General features: G+C 40.5%; 1 protein-coding gene across 2 annotated transcripts in view; it reads left to right on the forward strand.

The window, feature by feature from the left end:
• LOC130928501 (adhesion G protein-coupled receptor L3-like) overlaps positions 1-25320 on the forward strand; it is a 231677-nt gene that overhangs the window by 55585 nt on the left and 150772 nt on the right. For both annotated transcript variants that reach the window (XM_057855157.1, XM_057855158.1), the window contains exon 3: positions 14358-14439. The gene's annotated coding sequence lies outside the window, so the exon portion shown is untranslated. The remainder of the gene's footprint in view (positions 1-14357; positions 14440-25320) is intronic.

A 25320-nucleotide genomic window follows, 5' to 3' on the forward strand; every position in this document is an offset into this window, starting at 1 on the left:
TTTGAATGAACATTGACAGATATGCACATATTATAGCATCGAAAAATCTATCACGTAATTATGCATAGGCAGCAGGAAAACAATACACTATTTTCAATTATACACACCTGGACACCACGAACTGTATGTAAAAAAACAAAAATACCTGAGAGTTTAAAAGACTACTCGTCGTGAGCAATAGCCTAATGCTAACGCAAATGCTATGCTAATGCTATGAATCACATTACAACGCACACGTTGAGCTTCTTTGATAAGAAGGCGTCATATCTCTTATGCCCTATATTCTGCTTGTTTTCCTTAAACTATGGTATAAATGCGGTTTATTTTATATTGGGTGTGTTAAAGTAATTTAAACAGTCAAACAGTAAATACGAGAAACGATACTATTCCCTGATTGATTATATTCAGTGTGTTAGAAAAAATGCAAACAGACAGTGCCTACGAGAAAAGGTACTATATCCTTCAGTCTGCTTCTCAGCCATACAAGACGACAGTCCAGCCAGACCCAAAACTGCCACCAGAGGGCAGTGTATCTTTCATCATTAAATAAAATAAAATGCTTTGGACTTGTAGAATAGTTATTTTGAGATTTAGGGGTACTTAAAGGGTTGATTCCGACTTATGCGGAAATTCGGGTGACGTCGCCAGCGTAGGAACGGCACTCGTTCATAACCCAGGGACTACCTGTGAGGTAAAACTATATTTTTCTCAAAAAGTTATTCAAGTAAATAACGGCATATATGTAACGCCTTACAACTAGTGCTGCAACGATTAATCGATTAACTCGAGTATTCGATTAGAAAAAAAAGATTGGAATTAAATTTTGCTGCTTCAAGTATTCGTTTATATGAAGCGATGTCGTTATAGTTTGTTTTGAAAGTGTTTGCATTATATACACTGCCCTCTTGTCTGCCTCATTCACATGGTTGAATACAGCTGCTCCCTGTTAAGACCAACATAACCTAGGTTTTTGTTTGCGCTAATGTTTTTTTTAATGCATTCGTAATTTAGTTTAAAGGCATATTTAGCCAATTTTGTGGGAATATGTGTCTAAACCATTTGTTAAGAGCATTGTAAAATATATATATATATATATATATATATATATATATATATATATATATATATATATATATATATAGTATTTGATAGCATTTAAGCTAGCGGACTTTTGCTAAGTAAGTTAGCCAAGATACATTGCTACACTGCCAATTGTTCTTTTGTTGTACATTCAGCCTTACTTGTTTATTTTGTTTGTACCATTTGAGGCTCAGCTCAGGTATTTTCATTTTTTTATGTTCCTTATCCGATTACCCGAGTATTCGAACTAACTAGTTCATCGATTAATCGACTACTAAAATATAATAATCGATAGCTGCAGCCCTACTTACAACCCACCTCTGCGGATGGTTGAAGATTTTAATATTCAGTCGATGGCGAATTCCGTGGCCCTTTCAGATTGTTGTTACCCAGATTTCCAAGCTCCAAACCGGGTTGTTGGTAGGCCTCGTGGTTGATATAAACAAAAGACGATTGGCCTAGTTACTCGAAAGCAGATGCCGGCACGCGGTAATGCAGCGCAGACGTCCCGTGGTACAGCGATGCCTATCGTTCCTCGCCGGAGCTCCGACTGCTCCTCGGGGCTGCGTGTTTAATAAGAATCTACAAATATGATTTAGTGGACGGATAGCCTTGAGGTTCCATGGCCGCTGCGTAGCGTGAGGCAGACAGCATATGTAGGTGAAGGTTATCTCTGATGCAATACATGCGGAAATGGACATAGCCGCTGGCGAGCGAGTAAAGTGCTTGAAAGCTTAGAACCCTAACCTGTGGCATCATTAAGTGCTACGGTCCACAATGTGTTCATCATTAATCAGGGGCTTTATACAATTGCTTCTTTCGTTTTGACAAGGCTGTTGCGGCATATTAATGCCAACTTTTGAATATTGTAATAAAATGAAACCCTGAAACTTAACCCTCACCTGAAATCCAAACCGTTAATCAGCATTAATCTGAACCAGAAAGCAACTCTTTCATCCGAATCTTGGTTTTAGGAGCTAATGGCTCCAATTTCCAGCACGGCCAAGAACCAAAAGTGGTATTTGCCATGTGGCAAAATGGATTTTGCCATGTGGGTTTTTTTCTTTACCATGTGGCATTTCTTTTGCCATGTGGCATTTTTTAAAATATGTATATGTATATGGCAAAATGGATTTTGGTTTGTTTGTTACTCTGCCATTTAATACGAATGGAAAATTTGGACGTGCATAGCTGTCAATGGCATAGCCTGACTTGGGTGCCAGTTGAATGTCAGTTAGCTGGAATGTTAAGTGGATGGTCAAAAATGACAGCCACACGTGTTTCTGCCATTTAAAGTGAATGGAAAATTTGGAAGTGCATAGCCGCCAATGGCATGGATGTGCACGGCCTGCAAAAGTGCCATATAGCCCAAAATAATGCAACATACAAAAAAAATGCCACAAACCAAAGTTCATTTGGCCACATACTAAAAAAATGCCACTCGGCAAAATCCATTTTGCCACATGGCACAGAAAAACGACACATGGCAAAGAAAAAAATGGCACCAAAAAGATGCCACATGGCAAAAAATAATAATAAAAAAAAAAGCAACATACCAAAAAAATGCCACAAACCAAAATAAATTTTGGCACATTGCAAAAAAAAAAAAAATAATTGCCACATACTAAAATCAAGAAAAAATGCCACCCCAAAAAAATCAATTTTGCCACATGGCAAAAAATAAAAAGCCAAATGGCAAAAAAATGCTCCATACAAAAAAAAAAAAAAATCCACAAACCGAAAGCCATTTTCCCACATACCAAAAAATGCTACATGTTAAAATACATTTTGCCACAAGGCAAAATCAATTTTGCCACATAGCGAAAAAAAAATGCCACGTGGCAAAATCCCTTTTGCCACATGGTAAATACTACTTTTGGTTCTCGCTGCCTCTCCCAATTTCTGGAGGTATTGTGTGTAGATGCTTTGTTCTGCTGCTTGGTGAGTTTTTTCCCCCCAATTCCCTTGGGTATTATCTGTCATTGGAATTGAGAGAATTGAGTGATGTATCCGTCTGTCTTTTGGCATTTACTGTCTTAAGCATTGATGGTGATGAACCCAAAATAAAACCAAATAGCTAAAAAGCACTGTAAACTGAAAAGATGGCAAAACCAGCATGGATTGGATTGGACATCTAGCAGTGACGCATCCTGGTTTTCTTGACACACTCTACCGGACTGTGTCTATTAGCAAGGCATTTATTTCCATTCAGTCGATGACTCAGGAAGGCCCCCCACAATATAGAAAGGGAATCTGCAAATGGTTTAAGGTCCGGCTCCAGTTACGAGCGGTTTACTTCTAAACGCTGTTTTCCGCTCGCGAGCTCAAGCGCTCGGCTCACGACTGGCGTGCCCTCGCTCCCCCCCGGCCTTACATATATGCAACTTGACCCCGGGTGAGTTCTGAAGCACACTGAACGCAACCTCGGCAATGGGAGTGGCACACTCGCGTGTGGTTCCAATAAAGGCTATGTGTACGAGTGTTTATTTGATTTTATCTGAGTGTGTTTGTGTGCTGGAGTGCACGGTTTCAATCAGCATGTGTGTCGTGGATGGGGGGTGGGCCCGAGGCGCCAAGGACGCGGCTTGACAGGTGGGGCTAGAGAACCGGCTAATAGTACAATGCGGCTATTCAGGCGCTAAAGGAGACAACCGAGATATCGCAGGACCCTTGTGAGGAGGAGGAAGGGGGCGGGGGTCGCGTTTTGAGTGGGAATCTGTGCCGACGTAAAATTTTCACTGATTCAGAGTTGAACATTTTCACCATTGATTTATCTCATGATTAATCTAATGTTTGAATCAGATTTGTTTTGTGTGTGGGGGGCAGTGACTGGCAAAAATGTTGATCACTGTTGTAACTGATTCATTGACTGAGGAACAGTTTCTTTGCTAAAGCCATTTCCACCCTGAACAGCCATATGGAACAAACACCGCATCACCCAATGTCCGATATGCATTTACATGCAATATTCGATGTGCAATACTTACTTACGTGCCAAATTCAATGCCTCACTGTCAAACTGCTGCTACTTCACTTCTATTCACACATATTCTATGTGCAATACTTATTTAGATGCAATATTAATGTGCAACACTCAATGCCTTCATTGTCAACTGCTCCTACTTCTCGTCGATTATTTGCACTGCCTGAACAAAGGACTACATCATACATTTTGTATTGATTTAGAGTTTATAATTTTATTCTTGCAAGTCACTTTTGAGAGTTTTACTTGTCCTGCACTGAAAAGCTGTATAGTGACAATAAAAGGCTATTCTAGTCTATTGTATTCTAAAAACCGATATATGGCTAAAACACTCAGGTGTTTTAGCCATATGTCATCTCATATATCATATATAATTAGCCATCTCTTTTGCCTTATGTCTTATGTTTTGTTATATCATAAAACATACAAAATAAAATATAGAACATAAAACAAAAAAAACATATTTTGTCATGACATGTCTTATTTCATACTGTACGTCTTATGTCATATGTCTTATATCATGTCTTATATGTCTTATGCTTTGTCTTATGTTTTGTTATATCATAAAACATAACATAAAACATATTGCATAGAACATCAAACATAGCAAAACATATTTTGTCATAACATGTTTTATACATCTTATGTCATATGTCTTATATCACGGCTTATACGTCTTATGTCTTTTGCCATATGTCTTATGTTTTGTTATATCATAAAACATAACATAAAATATAGAACATAAAACGTATAACATAGACATAAAACAACATATTTTGTCATAACATGGCTTATTTCATACGTCTTATGTCATATGTCTTATATCACTTATGCTTTGTCTTATGTTTTGTAATATCATAAAACATAACATAAAATATATCTCAGGGGTCCCCAAAACGTTTTCCTGTGAGGGTCACATAACTTTTCCCTTCTCTGATGAGGGGCCGGGTCAGTTTGTAACTGAAAAAGTGTGACGATTGCAGGAGTGCCTAAATGTTAAAAATTGTTTTTCAAAAAGCCACAATCAAATAACCCTTTCTGGATTCTTCACGGAACAAAAGCAAATAAAATAAATAATAATATAGTATAATAAAATATGATAATAAATAATAATAACACTATAAATAGATAATAACCAAATAACCCTTTCTGGATTCTTCACGGAACAAAAGTAAATAAAATAAATAATAATATAGTATAATAAAATAAAATATAATAATAAATAATAATAACACTATAAATAGATAATAACCAAATAACCCTCTCTGGGTTCTTCACAGAAAAAAGCCAGGAAATAAATAACACTATTGAGAGAGAAAAAAAAAAGGGATCAAATGTGGAGGCGGGCCGTAGTTTGGGGACGTCTGACATAGAACATCAAACATAACAAAACATTTTGTCATAACATTTATACTGTATGTCTTATGTCATGGCTTATGCCTTATGTCTTCTGTCATATGTCTTATGTTTAATATTATATGTTTCATGTTATGTTTTATGTTGTTTTATGCCTCATCTTATATGTCTTGCGTTGTCTTATATGTCTTATGTTTTATATCCTATGGTTTATGTCTTATATTTTATGCTAGGGTTTATGTCATGGTTTTTGTTTCACGCTATACGTTTTATGATATGATATGATGCCGACTACAGAAGTCATAGAATGTGTGTGTGGCCGTAATTGAGAGTATGTGGACAATTTGGTAACACTTTACCATATTTAAATGCTCAAACAAGAAACTTTGCGATCATAATTTGTCCAACTGTCATTTCGATTGATGTTCACATGCTTGTCATTTCACTTGTCAAGCTTTAGGTTTAACTACCTGACTGCCATTGACATCGATAGACGCGCAACCATTTGAAGTGGGAGGGATGGCGGCGAATGAATGTTCGTTCGACCCTCTCAGTTAATTCCATGAGTATTTTTTCGTGATATGTCTATTTCTGGTTTTTGACACTTTGCCTTCTTAGTCTTTGCTTCCAGACTGTTTCTCTTAATCAGTTTTGTCTGTGCGTGTGTAGTTTAATCCCACACGGGAAGAGAGCACTTACACGACTAACCATCCCAATGACGATAATCCTCGTCTCGCGGCACTCATTTGAAGTGCGTTCTCCCACGTCCGTCTCGGCCCGTATCTCCACGGCCTTGACCGTCGACCTTCCACTGAGCAAACGCAGTATTTCCGCATTAAGTCGAATGCTCAACGTGCGATTGTACATGCGGCCGACGTGCGCCTTCCCCACGTCAGGGACCTCGGGTGTCAAGTCCCACTCGTGTCACCCATACAATTTTCCCCTCTATTGACTTATATGTTCTCCTACAAGGTTGATCACAGGGTTGTGTAGAGTGTGCGCGTATTCCAAATAAAGACTAATGTGACTGGCATAACAATGCGGTATTCTGCCACTGAGATAAACAGTTTGACGGCTTACTTTTGTCAATTTGGCAATGAGCATTCGGTGCTCGAGAGTGTCACATTTTTCCTACACAAAAAGGCCTCAAGTGAAGTTGTCCCGTTACGTGAAAATTAGGAAGAAACGATCTGATTTAAGTCTTTGGACCCGGAATTTACATTAAACAAATATACATCCAACATTGGAGGAAAACATAAGTACACAGGAATAGTAATGATATTAACTAGCTAGTTACTAGCTGATAAAATCAGCAACACTTTGATGAGCTTTTGGCGGGCTCATGGTGCTAGCTAGCTAATAACTACTGAAAGAATCGGAGCTTTTAGCCAGATTGCCGGAATCACGCCAGCCGAACTGCCGAACCCACGCTGGCGCAGCTCCAGCGACCCGGGCTGGCGGGAGTCCGACAACCCAGCCAAAAAGCCAAACACTGCGCGTTCACCTTAGTCTTAACCCTATATTGCCAAATGTATCACATTTGATACAGCTAAAATTTCATGATTTTTAAACTAATTCAGGATTTTGACAATTCTTTTTGAAAAAAAAAAAAAAATGATGGCTGCAAGTCAACACATGCATCTGCAGGTCCCATGAGAAAAACACAGGATTTAGCAAGGGTTATAGATAGCTGAGCGCTTATTACACAAATTCATTTTGACTTTTCTTTTTACAAATTTGAAAAAAAGGTTTCATTCGGACCTTATTTTTCAAATTTTGGGATTCTCTGATAATTGCTTCATATTGCTGGCATGAAAGGGTTAACCCCTTGTACTGACTCCATTTTTAAAGCTGGAAAAAGCTTAGAAACACAAGTTGACAATTTATTCTGAGTCGACAGCAATCGTACAGCACGGAGGGATCCAGGCGAGGATGCAAGGTCACCATATCACAAGTCAACAAAAGGTTCACGAGGAAAAATGACAATGCTTAGTTAAACATTCAGTCATTCGAAGGCTCTCGCGGAGCGGGCTGTTGGCAGAAGAAGGGTGTGTTTGGGCGTTGTTTAGAATTATTGTCCGTTTGTGGATTGGACAGGAGGATTCGGGAGTTACTGTTGTCAGGGCAACGAGGGTTGTGGATTTTGCCACCTCAGCGTCAAAGGGGCTCTTGGAGTCTTAGCTGTTATCAGTTGGATATCGGGCGTTCTCCGCTGTTCCTTGTGTTGGGATAGGGCGTTCCGCCATTTGTTCTGGACTGTCCGGGAGAACTGATTTGGTGGTGCAGACATGGGCTCGTCAGTGTCAATCTTGCTCAGTCAGTTGCATGACGCACATGTTGGGCTTCCGTGACAAGAAGGTGTCATGTATCTCTTATGCCCTATGTCAAATACATTGTGCTAGTTTTCCTTAAACTATGGTATAAGTGGGCTATTTTTTTTTTTTTTTTAAATATATTGGGTGTGTTAGAGTAAACAAACAGTCAAACAGTAAATACGAGAAACGATACTATTCCCTGATTGATTATATTAAGTATGTTAGAATAATGCAAACCGTTAGAGAACCGGTACTCCTTCACCAGCCAGCTTATGATTGCTCTTAATAAGCGCATTTATCTTCGGTGATGATTGCTTTTTGTTCCTGAATTGTGTGTCGTCATCTCCTGTTCAAGAGAATGAAAGAACCTGCGATACTTCTTCAGAGTGTTTTAAATTAACCCCTGGGCGCTTGCATTCAAATAAACTGTCAGCGAGTCCATGAGTTTACCACTAGTCGACGTCCAATCCATTTGAAACGAGGCGGTGCACAAAAAACCTATACGTTTAAAGAGTTTTTTCTTTTAAAAAACTGTGTGGGTGTATATTTATTCTCTGCAGTGTAGCAGAAAATTTGCAAAGAGCTACATTGACACGCTCAATAGTCTAAAAGCCTTTCCCGCATCAAGGACACGTCGTAGTCAAACTATCAGAATGAAAAGAAGCAGGACCATTCAGGCAAACACTCATACTTCCTCCAGGCAAAAGTTGCAAGTATTCCTTTTTTTTCCAAGATGGGGACAAAGTCCACCAATCTCCCGTCAGGAAACTAAAGAAATATGAAAACATATGAGAACGCGCCATGTGGCCGATTCCAGTCGAGGGCCTGCGGTGCGTCTCTCTATAAAAGCGTTTACTGAGCCATAAGCACCGCGGGCCTGCCGAAAGCTCATCAAAGTGTGGCTTATTTTATCAGCCGAGTGGAAAATGTGCTGAGAACGGCGGCGGAGACGGAGGGGGGGGGGGGGGGTCCGGTCGACGCGAGCGACTAAGCCGTAGCGCTCGAGCTTTCGTTTTTGACAAAAGCCGCTAATGTGCTAAATTGAATGACCCTCCGGAGCCATCAACAATGCCCAGCATTATAATAATTACGAGAAAATGAAAGACTTCAAAAAGCTCTAGTTCGTATTAGTACCGTATTGGTCCGAATATAAGACTGTGTTTTTTGCATTGAAAAGTAAAGTAAAAAGTCAAAATGAATATGTGTAGTAAGCGCTCAGATATCTATAACCCTTGCTAAATCATGTTTGTTTTTCTCATGGAACCTGCAGATGCATGTGTTGACTTGCATCCATCGTTTTATTATTTTTTTTTTCAAAAAGAAATGTCAAAATTCTGAATTAGTCTTAAAATTATGAAATTTTAGCTGTATCAAATGTGATACATTTGGCAATATAGGGTTAAGACTAAGGTGAACGCGCGGTGTTTGGCCTTCTGGCCAGATTGTCGGTGTCTCTCCAGCCCGGGCCGTTGGAGCTGCACCAGCGCGGGTCCGGTGGTCTGGCTAGAAGGTCAAATTCCTTCACCAGCCAGGACAAACGTCCCCTTCAAGAAGAGCTGTCCCAACCTTTCAACCTATACACTTTTTGTTATTCCAAATGCAAATTGGCAGGCACCCATGTTAATCCATGAAGTGGCACACCAGCAAGTGGAATTTTACTAGCATCTATGTCACAGTATTTTTTTGAAGTACAGATAGTTCCCGAGTTACGACGTACCTGACTTGGGTGATTTCAACTTTACGACGTCGCAATTTCGTCCGCCATTCTGTCTCCAGTCTTGGGTCGCATACTGAACAGTACCTTATTGTACCCGACAATATTTAATTTTTTTACTGAATTTTGTTAATATTACTCTTCTACCCTTTGGGGAAATTTGTAATGGATTATAATGTTGACTTTTGTTTTGTGATTCGTGCTTTTATTTCGGCGCAGAAAGCGCAGAGCAGGTAGTACTTCCGCATGTGAGTAAGGGCGCGTGTAAAGTGGTATGAAAAATGATCTGAACCTTTTGGAATTCCTCACATTTCTGCATAAAATCACCGTCCAATGCGATCTGATCTTTGTCAAAATCACACAGATGAAAAAAACTGCTCTAATTAAAACCACCCAAACATTTATAGCTTTTCATATTTTAATGCGGTTAGTATACAAAAAAGTGACAGAAGAGGGAAAAATAAGTAAGTGAACCATCACATTTCATATTTTGTGGCCTCCCCCCTTTGGCAGCAATAACTTCAACCAGACGCTTCCTGTAGCTGCAGATCAGTCTAGCACATCGATCAGGACTAATCTTGGCCCATTCTTCTCTACAAAACTGCTGTACTTCAGTCAGATTCCTGGGATGAATCACTGTCTTTAGGTCCTGCCACAGCATCTCAATGGGGTTCAAGTCTGGACTTTGACTCAGCCACTCCAGAACGTGTATTTTGTTCTTCTGAAACCATTCTGAAGTTGATTTACTTCTGTGTTTTGGATCATTGCCATTCTCTTTTTAGCTTCAACTGTCAGACAGCCGGCAGGTTTTCCTGCAAAACCTTTGAATTCATTCTTCCATTAATGATAGCAAGTTGTCCAGGCCCCGAGGCAGCCAACCAGCCCCAAATCATAATACTCCCTCCACCATGCTTCACCGTGGGGTGTTGATGTTGGTGAGCTGTTCCATTTTTCCTCCACACATGACGTTGTGTGTAACTCCCAAACAATTCAAGTTTGGTTTCATCAGTCCACAAAATATTTTGCCAAAACTTCTGTGGCGTGTCCAATTGCCTTTTTGCGAACACTAAATGAGCAACAATGTTTTTTTTTTTTTTGACAGCATTGCAGTCCTCTGTGGATTCCTCCCATGAACCCCATTCTTGGCCATAGTTTTAAATATAGTTGATGTATGCACAGAGATATTGGACTGTGCCAGTAATTTCTGTCTTTAGCAGACACGCTAGGGTTCTTATTTATCCCTCTGAGTATTCTGCGCTGAGAAGCAACAGTGCCAAACTCTCTCCATTTCCATACAAATCAACAGTCCTTGATCGCAGGTCTTCACAGCTCTTTTGACCGAGCCATGATGCACATCAGACAATGCTTCTCGAGACATTTCTTACCAGGTGTGTGTTTTATAGTGGTTAGGACAGCTTTAAACCACTCCTCAGTGATTGGGCACACAGCTGACTTAAAATGTGTGGTAAAAATTGCTTTCAATTGCTCATTAAGTCTCCTTAGGCAGAGGGTTCACTTACTTATTTTCCCCCCTTCTGTCATTGTTTGCATTCTATCCTCATCAAAATATGAAAACCTATAAATGTTTTGGGTGGTTTTCGTTCAAGCAGACAGTTTTTTCATCTGTGTGATTTTGATAAAGACCAAATCACATTTGATGGTGATTTTTTGCACAAATGTGAGAAATTCTAAAAGGTTCAGATACTTTTTATACCACTTTACACATGAAGTCACGCAGCTGACTCAGAGAGGGAGTGGAAAAATTACAACTTAGCTTGGTGTCTAGCTAGGACAGGGGTCCCCAAACTATGGACCGCGGGCCGGATATGGCCCGCCTCCACATTTAGTCCAGCCCCCTGAACAGTATTGTTTTTTTTGTTTTTTTTCTCAATAGTGTTATTTATTTCCTGACTTTTTTCTGTGAAGAACCCAGAGAGGGTTATTTGGTTATTATCTATTTAATTAGTAGTGTTATTACTAATTATTATTCTATTTTATTATATTATAATATTTTTATTTATTTATTTATTTATTTTGTTCCGTGAAGAATCCAGAAAGGGTTCTTTGATTGTGGCTTTCTGAAAAACAATACATTTTTACATTTAGGCACTCCTGCAATCGTCACACTTTTTCTGTTACAAACTGATCCGGCCCCTCATCAGAGAAGGGAAAAGTTATGTGGCCCTCACAGGAAAAAGTTTGGTGACCCCTGAGCTAGGACATAGCTCCCAACGTCTTGGGGTGGACGTTACAATGACGTATAAGACATGTTTATGGACAGTTATTTTAAGATTTAGGGGTATTTTTGGGTACTTAAACAGTTAATTCAGACTTTCGTTAATTGCGGTAAGTTGCCAGCCTAGGAACGGAACTCGTTCGCAACCTGGGGACTACCTGTATGAATTGCACCAGCCAAAAAATGCGCAATGAAGAGGGATCAAAAACACAAGAGTAATGAATATATCAAGTAAAATGATCAAATATCAAAGAAATACCTTTACAAAACAAACTAAAGAAACCTTTCTACTGTTCTAAAGGCTTTAATGTTGCTAAAAAATAACAATGGGCTGAGCTCAAATACTGTTTTCATTCTCCTCCTTTGGTCAAATTGACTGTGTCATTTCATTTCCTTGAAGCCCAAAAACATTTGACAAATATAGTCAAAATATAACTGATTCAGAACTCACAGGGTTATAAAAAAATGAACACGACAGCGACTGACACCGATGCGAGCGGAGTGAGGAAAAACAAGACGGGCCCCGAAAGGTGACTATGGATGGCCGCCATCAAAATGTTAATGCTGTCCGGAATATTTACTGCATGGAGGTAATGCACTTTAAAACAGGATCTTTGTCGCGCGGCCCCTCGTCGAGTCCCAATAAATCAGCCATTAAAAACCCGATGTGACCTGGATTTACGCAGCGGCGGATGGCGGCTCTGTCATCCGCAACTGTGGGAACTGCGACTAATTTATGAAGACGCCACTTTGTCATTTCTGAAAAAGACAAAAAATCTCACTACTATATGTCATTGCTCAACATTACATTCCAAATATATTGTTTAAATTTTAACCCACAATTTAAAATGCTTATGACACCAAAAAGCATGTTTATTTCATATTTCACACAATGTTTTATGCTCTTGAATGAAATGGACCGCTTGGGTGTGTGTGGAAGCCATCGTTTTATATATTCAATTTCATGAAAATGAGTGACTTCCAGCTCCAGTCTCGAGTTAAGAGGGCGCTGTAACATGTACGGTAGAAGGAGTCCTCTTCACTATCCGGCCGTACCGTTGTATGAGAAGGACGAAAGATTCAGCTGATTTTGCGTATTAATTCCTTTATTTTTTCGCAAGTTTCAAAATGTATCTAGTCCTACAATTTTTGACCAAATCACATAATTTGGAAAAAAAATGACGGTTCCCTGGAAAGTTGCCAAAACTTTCCCATTCATTTCTATTGGGAAAATTTCCCATTAATTTCCAATGGAATTTACATTGCATTGATGCCACTGTCGGCCATGCATATCGAATCTATTGTTGTTAATGGACTTGGATTTCATTGATGCATATGTGAATCGATGCCATTGACGGCCATGGACGTCCCAAAATTTTTCCCATTCACTTTCCATGGCAAAAACAAAAAATGTCCCCAAATCAACAGGAAAAGACCAGATATCAATAGGACATGTCCCCCAAACGTCCCTCATTCCATTGACTCTTATGGAGGGTGGCTGCCATTGACGGCCATGGACGTCCAAATTTTCCATTCATTTCTAATAGCATTTACTTTGTTTAATACCACTAACGGGTTTGTTTGTCCATTCTATTGATGCCGATATACTTGAATTCCATTAACACGTATGAAAATTGATGTCCCCAAATCAACAGGAAAAGATCAGATATCAATAGGACGTGTCCCCCAAACGTCCCTCATTCCATTGACGCTTATGGAGGGTGCTGCCATTGACGGCCATGGACGTCCAAATTTTCCATTCATTTCTAATGGCATTTACTTTAATACCATTGACGGGTTTGTTTGTCCATTCTATTGATGCCGATATAGTTGGATTCTAGTGACTCCTATGTAAATCGATGTCATTGACGGCCATGGATGTCCAAATTTTTCCCATTCATTTTCAATGGGAAAAAAACAATGTCTCCAAATCGACAGGAAATGACCAGATATCAGTAGGACGCGTCCCCCAAACTTCCCCGTTACCATTGACGCTTATGAAGGGTGCTGCCATTGACGGCCATGGACGTCAAAATTTCCCATTCATTTCTAATGGCATTATACTTTAATACCATTGACGGGTTTGTTTGTCCATTCTATTGATGCCGATATAGTAGGATTCCAGTGACTCCTATGTAAATCGATGCCATTGACGGCCATGGATGTCCAAATTTTTCCCATTCATTTTCAATGGGGAAAAAAAAACAATGTCCCCAAATCGACAGGAAATGACCAGATATCAGTAGGACATGTCCCCCAAACTTCCCCGTTACGATTGACGCTTATGAAGGGTGCTGCCATTGACGGCCATGGACGTCCAAATTTCCCATTCATTTCTAATAGCATTTAATTAGTTTAATGCCATTGACAGGCATGTTTGTCCATTCTATTCTCCCGCTGACGCCATCCACCTGTTGGGGACGCTAGAGCGCTATGACGACAGGAGGGAGCTAAACAGCAGATTAAAAGACTAATTTCTTGTCATCTGCGCCATTCCAAATTATTGTATACAGTTGAATCGTCTCAAAATATGATTTTAATTCACATAATAATGCTATTTAAGACTTTTTCATGCCGTCGTATGCACTTTAAGGTTTCCTAAACGTCATTCACAGTCAAAATCAGTTGGACATCTGCTTATGGATTAATATTTTCTTTGTGTTGTCTTTTTAGGACGGTCAGTGGCTTGACGATGTGGGATGTTACGGCGACCGATCGAATTTAGTAGCGATTGACGCGCCTCAATTTTGGCTAGGTAGGAACGGCGAGCATCCATTATTTTGCATTCTCCTGCTATTTTAGCCGCATACATTGTTTACGTTGCTCCCCCAGACCTCCGCTGAGCTTTTATGCCAGTTTTTTTACGACGCCGTATTCAACAGGAACAGGCATAAAAACCGGCACCGGGGGCGAAAGCGCCATATCAGCTCTTTTGATAAGTCGACAGGGGCTCGTATTGTGTTTTCACGACAGCGTGGGGGCTGCCGGGTTAGGGGGGGTCTGGTGCGACCCACGCTCGGCTGCAGACGCATTCCAGGGTAATCCCATATTAGTACACGTGAATTCATTTGCATTCCAAAAAAGGAAGAGCGAGGGCGGCGAATCTTGCTGACACAGGAGTAATGACATTAGGCGCAAGGTGAAAATAAAACATTTGAATATCAGGGGAGGCAGCGGGAGGCCGTAAATCTGCTTCCCGTCTTCAACAGGTCACGCCGGGGCGCCATTCGGGCTCTCCTGATTGCAAATGCTTCAAGGCTAGAAAATCTCAAATGTTAGAGTGGTCCTTCGGATATTTTTGGAAGCTGGAGTGTGCCTGCGTTTTGTCATGATTTTGTCGCATTTGAGCTCTTACTCTGTGAGGTTCTTGGCGGAGATACTGAAGGAATCTGACCTTTTAGCCAGATTGCCGGAATCATCGCCGGACCCGTGCTTGGACAGCTCCAACGACCCTGGCCGGCGAAACTCCGACAACCCGGCCAAAAGACCAATCTCCGCGCGTTCACCGTAGTCTTAACCCATTGTACTGACTGCATTTTAAAAGCTGGGAAAAGGCTTTGAAACATAAGTTGACAATTTATTCAGGTCGACAGCGGTCAAACGGCAACGACAGACCCAGGCGAGGAGGCAGACTGATTCCAGAGTCACCATAACACAAGATTCGTTAAACATTCAGTCTTTTTGAAGGCTCGCGCGGGGGGGCAGGAAGAGGGGGGTGTTTGGCTCTTCTTCTGCTGCAGACTTGGGCAGTCGAGTTGTTGTGTCACCGTTGCTGGGTCATGGATAATGAGGCAACTGAGGTGGGAGGTTAGGCGTGCCTCACCATCTGGGAGGTGCTGGGCTATCAAACATATAGGCTAGGTTCATACCGCAGGTCATAATGCACAATTCTGATTTTTTTGTCAAATGTTTTTTGGGCGTGCCGGTTCAGACTGCCTTTATCCATTGAGCCCATTTAAGTAGCATGCATGCGCATTAATTCGCAGTCTGAGACGCGCTAAGCAACTGACCCACATCCGCAGGCAATAGCAATCTTGAAATATTAGCAATATTTCAAGCAATCTTGAAATATTGCTCATTTGGAGCAGTTTCTACGCATTTTCTTGTTTTTGCCAGTGACTGTAGCTGTAGGAGAGCGAGCCTTCAGTGAAATGAAAATAATTTTAAAAAACTACCTACGCTCCCCCATATCACAGGGCAGGCTTAACAACCTAGCCATACTCTCCATTGAGCGTCAGCTTGCTCCAAAACTGGATTTCACTGATGTTATAAATGACTTTGGTGTCAAAAAATCTAGGCGCATCACTGTTTGATGGCTTGATAACCCCGTGGAGGTGGCAGGTACAGGATGTTGAGTTGTACTGTTTTGTTGCTTAGCAGGCAGGCATAACACTCTCAGTTGTATTGTATTGTACTCGTAGCCTACAAGGGACAATAAATGGAAATTGTTTTTTTATATCGTGTCATATCAGATTACAGTCTGTTTAATTTAACTGTCCATCTCAAATTAAACTAGAAACTGCAATTTCTGGAGAAATTACTCTGGGTCTTTGCTGTGTGGAGATAGCTCTGCCCAAGTTTGTTTGGGGACATTTCGGAGACAATATCAGGTCACGTCCTGTTGATTTGGGGACATTTGGGGGCGTGGCCTGGTCACCGGTAATTTGGGGACATTTGGGGGGAGTGGCATTGTCGTATCAGGTCATTTGGGGACATTTGGGAACGTGGCCTGGTTTGGGGACATTTGGGGCCGTGGCCTGGTCACATCAGGTCATTTGGGGACATTTGGGAGGTGTGGCCTGAACATATCCGGTCATTTGGGGACATTTGGGGGGCGTGGCATGGTCATATCAGGTCATTTGGGGGCATTTAGAGGGCCTGCCCTGGTCACATCAGGTTATTTGGGGACATTTGGGGGGCGTGGCCCGGTCATATCAGGTCATTTGGGGATATTTGCGGGGGGCCTGGTCATACCAGGTCATTTGGGGACATTTGGGGGCGTGGCCTAGTCACAGGTAATTTGGGGACATTTGGGGGCGTGGACTGGTCACAGGTAATTTGGGGCCTTTTGGGGGCGTGGCCTTTTCATATCAGGTCATTTGGGGACATTTGGGGGGAGTGGCATTGTCATATCAGGTCATATGGGGATATTTGGGGGCGTGGCCTGGTCACATCAGGTCATTTGGGGTCATTTGGGAGGCGTGGCCTGAACATATCCGGTCATTTGGGGATATTTGGGGGGGGGGGCTGGTCACAGGTCATTTGGGGACATTTGGGAGGCGTGGCCTGAACATATCTGGTGATTTGGGGACGTTTGTGGGCGTGTCCTTGTCATATCAGGTCATTTGGGGGGCGTGCCCTGGTCATATCAGGTTATTTGGGGACATTTGGGGGGTGTTGCTTGGTCATATAAGGTCATTTGGGGACATTTGTGGTGGGCCTGGTCATATCAGGTTATTTGGGGACATTTGGGGGGCGTGGCCTGGTCATATCAGGTCATTTGGGGACATTTGGGGGCGTGTCCGATTGATACCTGGTCATTGCTTTTTGATTTGGGGACATTTTGTTAGATTTTTTGCCATTGTAATGGTCTCTCGTCCCCGGGCCCCAGCAAGTCCTTTGACAGCCCTGGCAGGGAACGATGTGAAAAACTCAAACAAACTCATGGCCTGGCAGTGGTTGCCACTGACGGCCATGGATGTCCAATCCGTTTGAAGTGGCAGGGAGGGCGGCTCCCACCCTCATTTCAATTCACAGTGGAAGGGTGAAAACTTGTTATTTTTCTGTTATCGATAATTGTTGTATCGTTATCGTTAGCCTTGTATCGCAAATGGTGTGGCATCGTTAGTTTTTCAGAGCCATGTGATTAGAAATCTATTGTCATCAAATTTAGTGTGCTAAGTTGGATTGAATATTTAATGGACTGGTTTCTTTCAGAAGTTGATATTTGCTCTGCGGCTTTTGATAAATTGACTTTGTGATTGGCTGAAAGCTCCTCACGGCGCCAATAAAAACATATCAGCCGAGTCAATATTTTCTATTGTTAACAACATGTTTGCGCCCATTACAAACAGTTTGCTCATCGGGATGAAACAAACAAACTCCGGGGTTATTTCGCCGGGCTGCCGTCGCCTAGGCGACGCCACTTTCCGCATCGATGTGTCTTTATAAGCGTCTTTCTTCATTAAGCGCCGTGTGACTTTAGAGCAACGCGCTCACTTAGATGGCTCGCGATGCTCCGCTCGGTATCCGCGCGACAGGGGTCGCAGCCGTCGCCCGGGTGACTAAAGTGGCCCGACCGCGGACGCCGTTGAAATTGGCGAGCGCTAAAGGTCTCCCTTTCAATGCAAATGAGCTGATTTGCATGATTTTGAGGCACCTGGGAAGATATCGCCGCGTGAAAACAAAGGTTGGCGCTTTTAAGATAACAGGAGGCAAATCTTCATCTCATTACAGGACAGGAGGTGCAAACACAGCCTTATGAAAAGTACTTTGACTCCTGAAAATTCAAATCAAAACAAGTGAACGCTGTAAATTGAACATTCTCAGTCAAGGCCGCCTTCACGTGGTGTCGTAATTATTGTAAATTGGGTATTATAATAAAATTCCACTTGTCCAGTGGAAAATTGCATGCGAATGCCCCCTCAAGTTGTATTTTCCACTGGACAAGTGGAATTTTATTATAATACCCAATTTGCCGAGATGGGTAGATGTTTTACTTTGTAAATGGCGGCGTGCGAACAAGAAGTTTTTAAGTAGATATATCGTCATTTAATCCAACTGCAGGCGACCGGGAGAACAGGATTTTACAACACTGTGCGCTGGTCCTCGTGGGAAATGCATTCTTCCTTGAAGCAAAACACTACCGCTTTTGTCCACCTGTGTCGCTAAAATCGACCAAAATTGAAACATAGATTTCATAATGATATTGACGGGTCAGATTCAACCGTCATTGTGCCATGCCTTCAAGTAGGGAGCCATCCCACAATCTGCTTCAGTTATTCGCAGTCGGTCTCAGCAACACATGCAGCGATCCAATGCCGGATTTATGTTGAAAAAGTACGAAAGCTGTAGCGCATACAAACAAGGAAGATTGTCTCAGGAGTGATTTAGTCGTGGAATCAAGGTCATTACTATATTTTTCATTTTTCACAAGAATTTTCGACGTGAAAAGCTCTTTGTTGAAAGGTTGCCGCCACATTGTCTAACAGACGAGCATCATTGTTTGAAATATTTAAGTAACATAAATGCTAACTGCACTTTTTTTTTTTTGCTTTTAAACCACTGTTTTACATCCATATCTATAAAGAATTCAGGGGTTTGAGCATTTATTCACAAGAATTTTCACCTGAAGAGCTGTTTACCTATGGCGGCTGCCACATTGACTAACATACTAGCATCGGACTTCGACATATTTACTTAAATGCTAACAGCACGTTTTTTTGCTTTTAACCAAGAATCAAGACAGTTGTACGTCCATATCGATAAGGAATTCAGGGATTTAAGCATTTATTCAGAAGAATTTTCACCAGAAAAGCTGTTTACATATGGCGGCCACCGCATTGACTAACAGACTAGCATCGTACTTCGACATATTTACGAAAAATAAATGTCAACAGCACGTTTTTTTTTTGTTTTTGTTTTGTTTTAACCAAGAATCAAGACTGTTTTACGTCCATATCTGTAAAGAATTCAGGGATATAAGCATTTATTCACGAGAATTTTCACCGGAAAATCTCGTTTACATATGGCAGCCGCCACATTGACTACAGACTAGCATCGTACTTTGTCATATTTATGTAACATAAATGCTAACTGCAAGTTTTTTTTGCTTTTAAACCACTGTTTTACGTCCATATCTAAAAAGAATTCAGGGGTTTAAGCATTTATTTACAAGAATTTTCACCTGAAAAGCTGTTTACATATGGCGGCCGCCACATTGACTAACAGACTAGCATTGTACTTCAACATATTTACGTAAAAACAATGCTAACTGCACTTTTTTTTTTGCTTTTAACCAAGAATCGAGACTGTTTTACACACATATCCATGACAAATTTGGGAATTTAAGCATTTATTCGCAAGAATTTTCACCGGAAAAGCTCTGTTTACAAAGTGCGGCTGGTAGCTACATTTACTAGCATTTTACTTCAACATATATACGTAAACTCAATGCTAACGGCACGCTTTTTGTTGCTTTTAACCAATAATCGAGACTGTTTTACATCCATATCTATCAAGAATTCGGGGTTTTAAGCATTTATTCACAAGAATTTTCACCGGAAAACCTCTGTTTACACCAGGCGGCCGCTAGCTACATTTACTAACAGACTAGCATTGTACGTCGACATATTTACGAAAAATAAATACGATCTGCACTTTTTTTTTTTTTGCTTTAAACCAAGAATCAAGACTGTTTTACGTCCATATCTATGAAGAATTCGAGGATTGAAGCATTTATTCACAAGAATTTTCAATGGAAAAGCTCTGTTTACATCAGGCGACCGCTAGCTACATTTACTAACAGACTAGCATTGTACTTCAACATATTTGCGTAAAAACAACGCTAACTGCACGTTTATTTTTGCTTTTAACCAAGAATCGAGACTTTTACGTCCATATCTATAAAGAATTGGGGGATTTAAGCATTTATTTACATGAACTTGCAACGGAAAAAGCTCTTTGTTTACATATGGCGGCTGCTAGCTATATTCACTAACATTGTACTCTAACATATTTAGGTAAAATAAATGCTAACTGCATTTCTAAGAGCTATTTCAAACATCTCACGTGTTTAAGTCACATTTTCCATACACGGACACTTGGGCTTAGTACACAAATTGTATTTCAAAAGTTTGACAAGCACTGGTTTGGTCCGCCGTAGACGCAAAACTTTAGGCGAAGCAAATAGAAAGCCTCCCACGTGTCCTCGCACCTGTTAAGGGCTATCGTAAAAATCAATAAATAAAAGCATACGGCGCCGTCGGGATCCTCACGGCGGAGATAAACAGATGCAAATCAATAATTTCCGCAGGTAGTTGTTTTTACGGCTTCGGGAGCAGGGGATAGGACAAATATGGAAATTTGATGTTTGGGATCGGGGATGTAAAAAGCACTTTGACGGTGATGTATGATGATGAGGGGCTCATGAAAACGTATGGACACACTCCAGCGATTCTCTTTTACCTGACAAACAAGCGTTTTGCCCGCAGATACGCCGAGCCGGGACATTACGTCGTCTTCCCCAGTCACGGAAGAGGACACTTTACACCTGACAGCTTCTGATTACTGCCACTTGTCAAGTAGTGAACCGCCTCCCTCCCCCTTTCTAAAATATAGTCCTGGTGGAGTGGCAGGCAATTTTTGGACAGAAAGGATTTGGGATTTCTTACCTTGAAATGAAGACAGAGGTGGTGGGGAAATGAAGAATATGTCCCGGGCAAAGCAAAGAACGCGCAATCGTTATTCATCTGGTACTCATCCCTCGACCGGGCGTTTCACTTTATACCCGATTTGGAGAGGTTTAAAACCAGAGTGAATATTTGCTCGAAGGTTGCGGCCCTGGACTACCAGTAAATCTAGATTGTCGCGAACAAAAACAGCAGTCCGTTGCAGTGCACTTAGCATTTATGTTACGTAAATATGTCAAAGTACGATGCTAGTCTGTAGTCAATGTGGCGGTTGCCATAAGTAAATGAGTTTTTCCGGTGAAAATTCTTGTGAATAAATTAGGCCTGCAAGCTATCGATTATTTTAGTAGTCGATTAATTGATGAACTACCGTAATTTTCGGACTATAAGTCGCTACTTTTTCCCCCTCATTTTGAATCCTGCGGCTTATAGTCCAGTGCGGCTCATTTATTGATTTATTTGGGTTAATAGGTAACACTTTATTTGACAGCAGCATCATAAAACTGCCGTAAGACCGTCATAATTATGGCATCATTTTGACACTATCATGGGTATTGATGAATGAATGAATGTCATTAAGTATCATCTGGAAAGTTTTGTCACCAAACCTCCATTTGTGTCCAGCTCAGATCTTATACATCCATTCAAAAGTGAGATAAATAAAAAAAATGCCACGTGGCAAAATCAGGTTTGCCACATGGCAAAAAAAAAAAAAAAAATGCCACATGCCAAAATCCATTTTGCCACATGGCAATGAAAAAATGCCACATGGCAAAATCCATTTTGCCACGTGGCAAATACCACTTTTGGTTCTTGCTGTCTCTCTAAATATTGGGAACTATGGTGCCAATGCAGTAGCAGCTCATTTCTCCCATTATTTTTTTTCCCCACAACGTTTCAAAATGCATGCATGGTACGAAAAATATAATCATGACCTTGAAACCTCCAACAAATCACTCCTAAGACAATCCTTCCTATTTGTATAGGGTACAGCTTTCGTACTTTTTCAACAGAAATTGGCGTTAGATTGTTGTGTGCGTGTGTTTGTGAATAGCTCCTCTTGATGTGGGCGGCCCCCTACTTAACGGCGAGGTGCAGTGCATGACCGATCTGACCCGTCGATACATTATGAAGTCTATGACTGAACTCAAACCTTGAAAGTGTTCTAAATGCTAGTGTTTCAGGCTCCAGACTCTGTGTGGTATCAGCCAATCCTGTTTTTTTCTTTTATTACTACATTACGGCATACTCACTTGACCTCACAATGTAATTGCTTTGCAATTCAAATGATTTGGACGTCTACGCGTGATAAACTCAATTCAATTCACAGCAAAAGCTTGTTTTTCATGATTTCCTGACTCATGTATCGATAATTGTCATATCGCCATGTTGTAAGATCACCATGAGCTTGAATCGTATCGTATCGTGAGTTACTTGTTCCGTAATATTCGACTGTCGTGACTTGACGGTTTTGTTTTACGTCGTATTTGTTGAATTTCCCTGCTCCCGAAGCTGTAAAAACAAGGATACCTGCATAAATGATTGATTTGCATTTGTTTATTTCTGCAAGGCACGGGTCCGCCCCTTTTTCTTGTTGTTGTTGTTTTTTTTGCTAGGCGGAGAACGCAATCGGCTTTCCCCCGGAGTTTTATTTACAAGCCCGGCCCGGCAATAAAGAGTGCAATTTATGACTTACTTTTTAATTAGAAATAATGTCTTGTAGCATTTAAGTGATGGATGGTTTAATCAATATATAGAGCGAGCCGGCTCCATGATCAACATCCCGCAGAGTAGCCTAACTTAACACTTTGCCTTTCACAAGAAATATGCACTGTTGACTTTCTTTTTTCGTCCGTCGAGTGAATCAAGCTTGCCTTGTCAAGACGTATTTAAGGAAATATGCGACCTCAATCAAAGTTCTTTGTGGCGGCGGATGGCGCATCAGCTTTAGAGCTGAAGGGATTTCTGTCGCGTTTGGTTCTCGCCGGTAGGCATTTGAATCAAAACACTGAATATTTCTTCAGTATGAATTTGGACACAATTGCTAAGAAATCGGTGCACTCGAGTAGAACTGGGGACAAATGTAAATGCAAAAGCTACCTTCTCTAAAATTGTTTTTTCTTCATCTTCTCTTTAATTTGATTCTCCTCACTTTTTGGGTATGCTTCTCCTATTGACGCCGTTCCAACTTCAACATATTCCAAAAATTCATGCCACGTGAGCTTCTCTTCTATTAACTTTTTGGCAAAATATGTTTTTCCAGAATATTAATTTATATGAGTAAAAAAAAGTCCCATTCATTTCCAATGGCACATTTAGTATTTATTATTATAATTCACATGGTTCCAATTTCCCATTCATTTCCTATGACCATTTGATATTTATTATTCTAATTCGCATGATTCCAACGTCAACTTCGCCATTTTCACCAAAATTTCCATATTCTTGACCAAAACTTCGCTATTTTCCCCTAATACATCACCATTTGCCACAAAACGTCAACAGTTTCCCCCAAAACATAGCAATCTTTCACCAAAATCTCCATATTCTTGACCAACAGTTTGTCATCACTTTATTTCCAGGATGTCAAAAATTTTCCCCAAAACATCGCAATTTCTCAACAAAATTTCCATATTCTTCACCAAAACTGTCACTATTTTTTACCAAAATAATCAACATTTGCCACCAAAACGTCAAGTTTCCCCAAAACATATCAATTTTTCACCAAATCTCCATATTCTTGACCAAAACGTCACTGTTTTCACCAAAAACGTCGCTATTTTCCACCAGAAAAATGTCATCACTTTTTTACCAGAACGTTAACAATTTTCCTCATCGCATTAAAAATTCTCAACAAAATCTCCATATTTTTCACCAAAATAATCAACATTATCCCAAATATAGGAATTTTTCACCAATATGTCCATATTTTTTCCCAAACGTCACTGTTTCTCACCAAAAGCGTCAACATTTTTCACCAAAACTTCATAATTTTTCAGCAGGATGTGAACATTTCCCCCAAAACATCAGCTTTTCACCAAAATTTCCATATTTTGTCCAAAACTTCACCATTATTGACCAATAATGTTTTCCAACAAAAGGTTAGTTTTTCACCAGAACATCACCATTTCTCATCAATTTTTCACCAGGACATCAACATATTACCCAAAAACATCGCAAGTTTTCACCATAAATTCCATATTCCTGACCTAAACTTCACCAATATTGACCCAAAACGTCACTATTTTTCACCAAAAATGTAGCCATTTTCCACCAAAACATCAACATTTTCCACCAAAACATAGCAATTTTTCACCAAAATGTCCAAATTCTTGACCAATATGTCCGTTTATCACCATAATCATCACTATTTTCCACCAAAACATAACATTTTTCCACTAAAACATCAACATTTTCCCCAAATACAGAAATTGTTTCCCAAATTGTCTATTCTTGACCAAAACGTCGCAATTTTTCACCAAAAACGTCACTACTTTCCACCAAAACTTTACAATTTGTCAACAAAACGTCATCATTTTTCACTAGGATGTGAACAATTTCTCCCAAAACGTCACAATTTTTCACCCAGACGTCAACATTTCCCCCAAAAACATAGAAATTTTTCACCAATACTCTTGACCAAAACGTCAGTTTTTCACCATGAACTTCGCTACTTTCTACCAAAACTTTCATCATCATTTTTTCACCAGGATGTAAAAATTTCCCCCCGAAACATCAACATTTTTTCACCAAAATTTCCCATACTCTTGACCAAAACCTGACCAAAAACGTCACTGTTTTCCACCAAAACGTCACAATTTTTCACCAAAATATCAGCATTTATCACCCAAATTCTGTCAACAGGTAGTGACCCCCAGAAGTTTACCTGCCAAAGCAAAGCTACCATCACAATTCCTCTAGAAATGGATTTTCATGGTAACTCTTTGGTAGAGTTCATTTTTGACCCAAAATGACAATCATTCGCATTAATAAAAAGAAACACAAGTTCATTCATCGGATGGATTTATCGCTCAGACCTGCTGAAAACTGGGAAATGAATTCCTTGTGTTTCAAACATGCTGCTTTTGTCCTCATAACAAATATGACATAAATCCCCTGCTACGCTCTAGTCAATGGTTAACTGAGCGCACTCCGTCTCGACTGGGAGTGCGTTGTCTCACTCCGCCATCACTCCTTCTCCCGGGCTTATCGGGCCTCCTTTGTGC

The sequence above is a fragment of the Corythoichthys intestinalis genome, chromosome 13 (assembly GCF_030265065.1).
Source record: "Corythoichthys intestinalis isolate RoL2023-P3 chromosome 13, ASM3026506v1, whole genome shotgun sequence".
NCBI lineage: Eukaryota > Metazoa > Chordata > Actinopteri > Syngnathiformes > Syngnathidae > Corythoichthys > Corythoichthys intestinalis.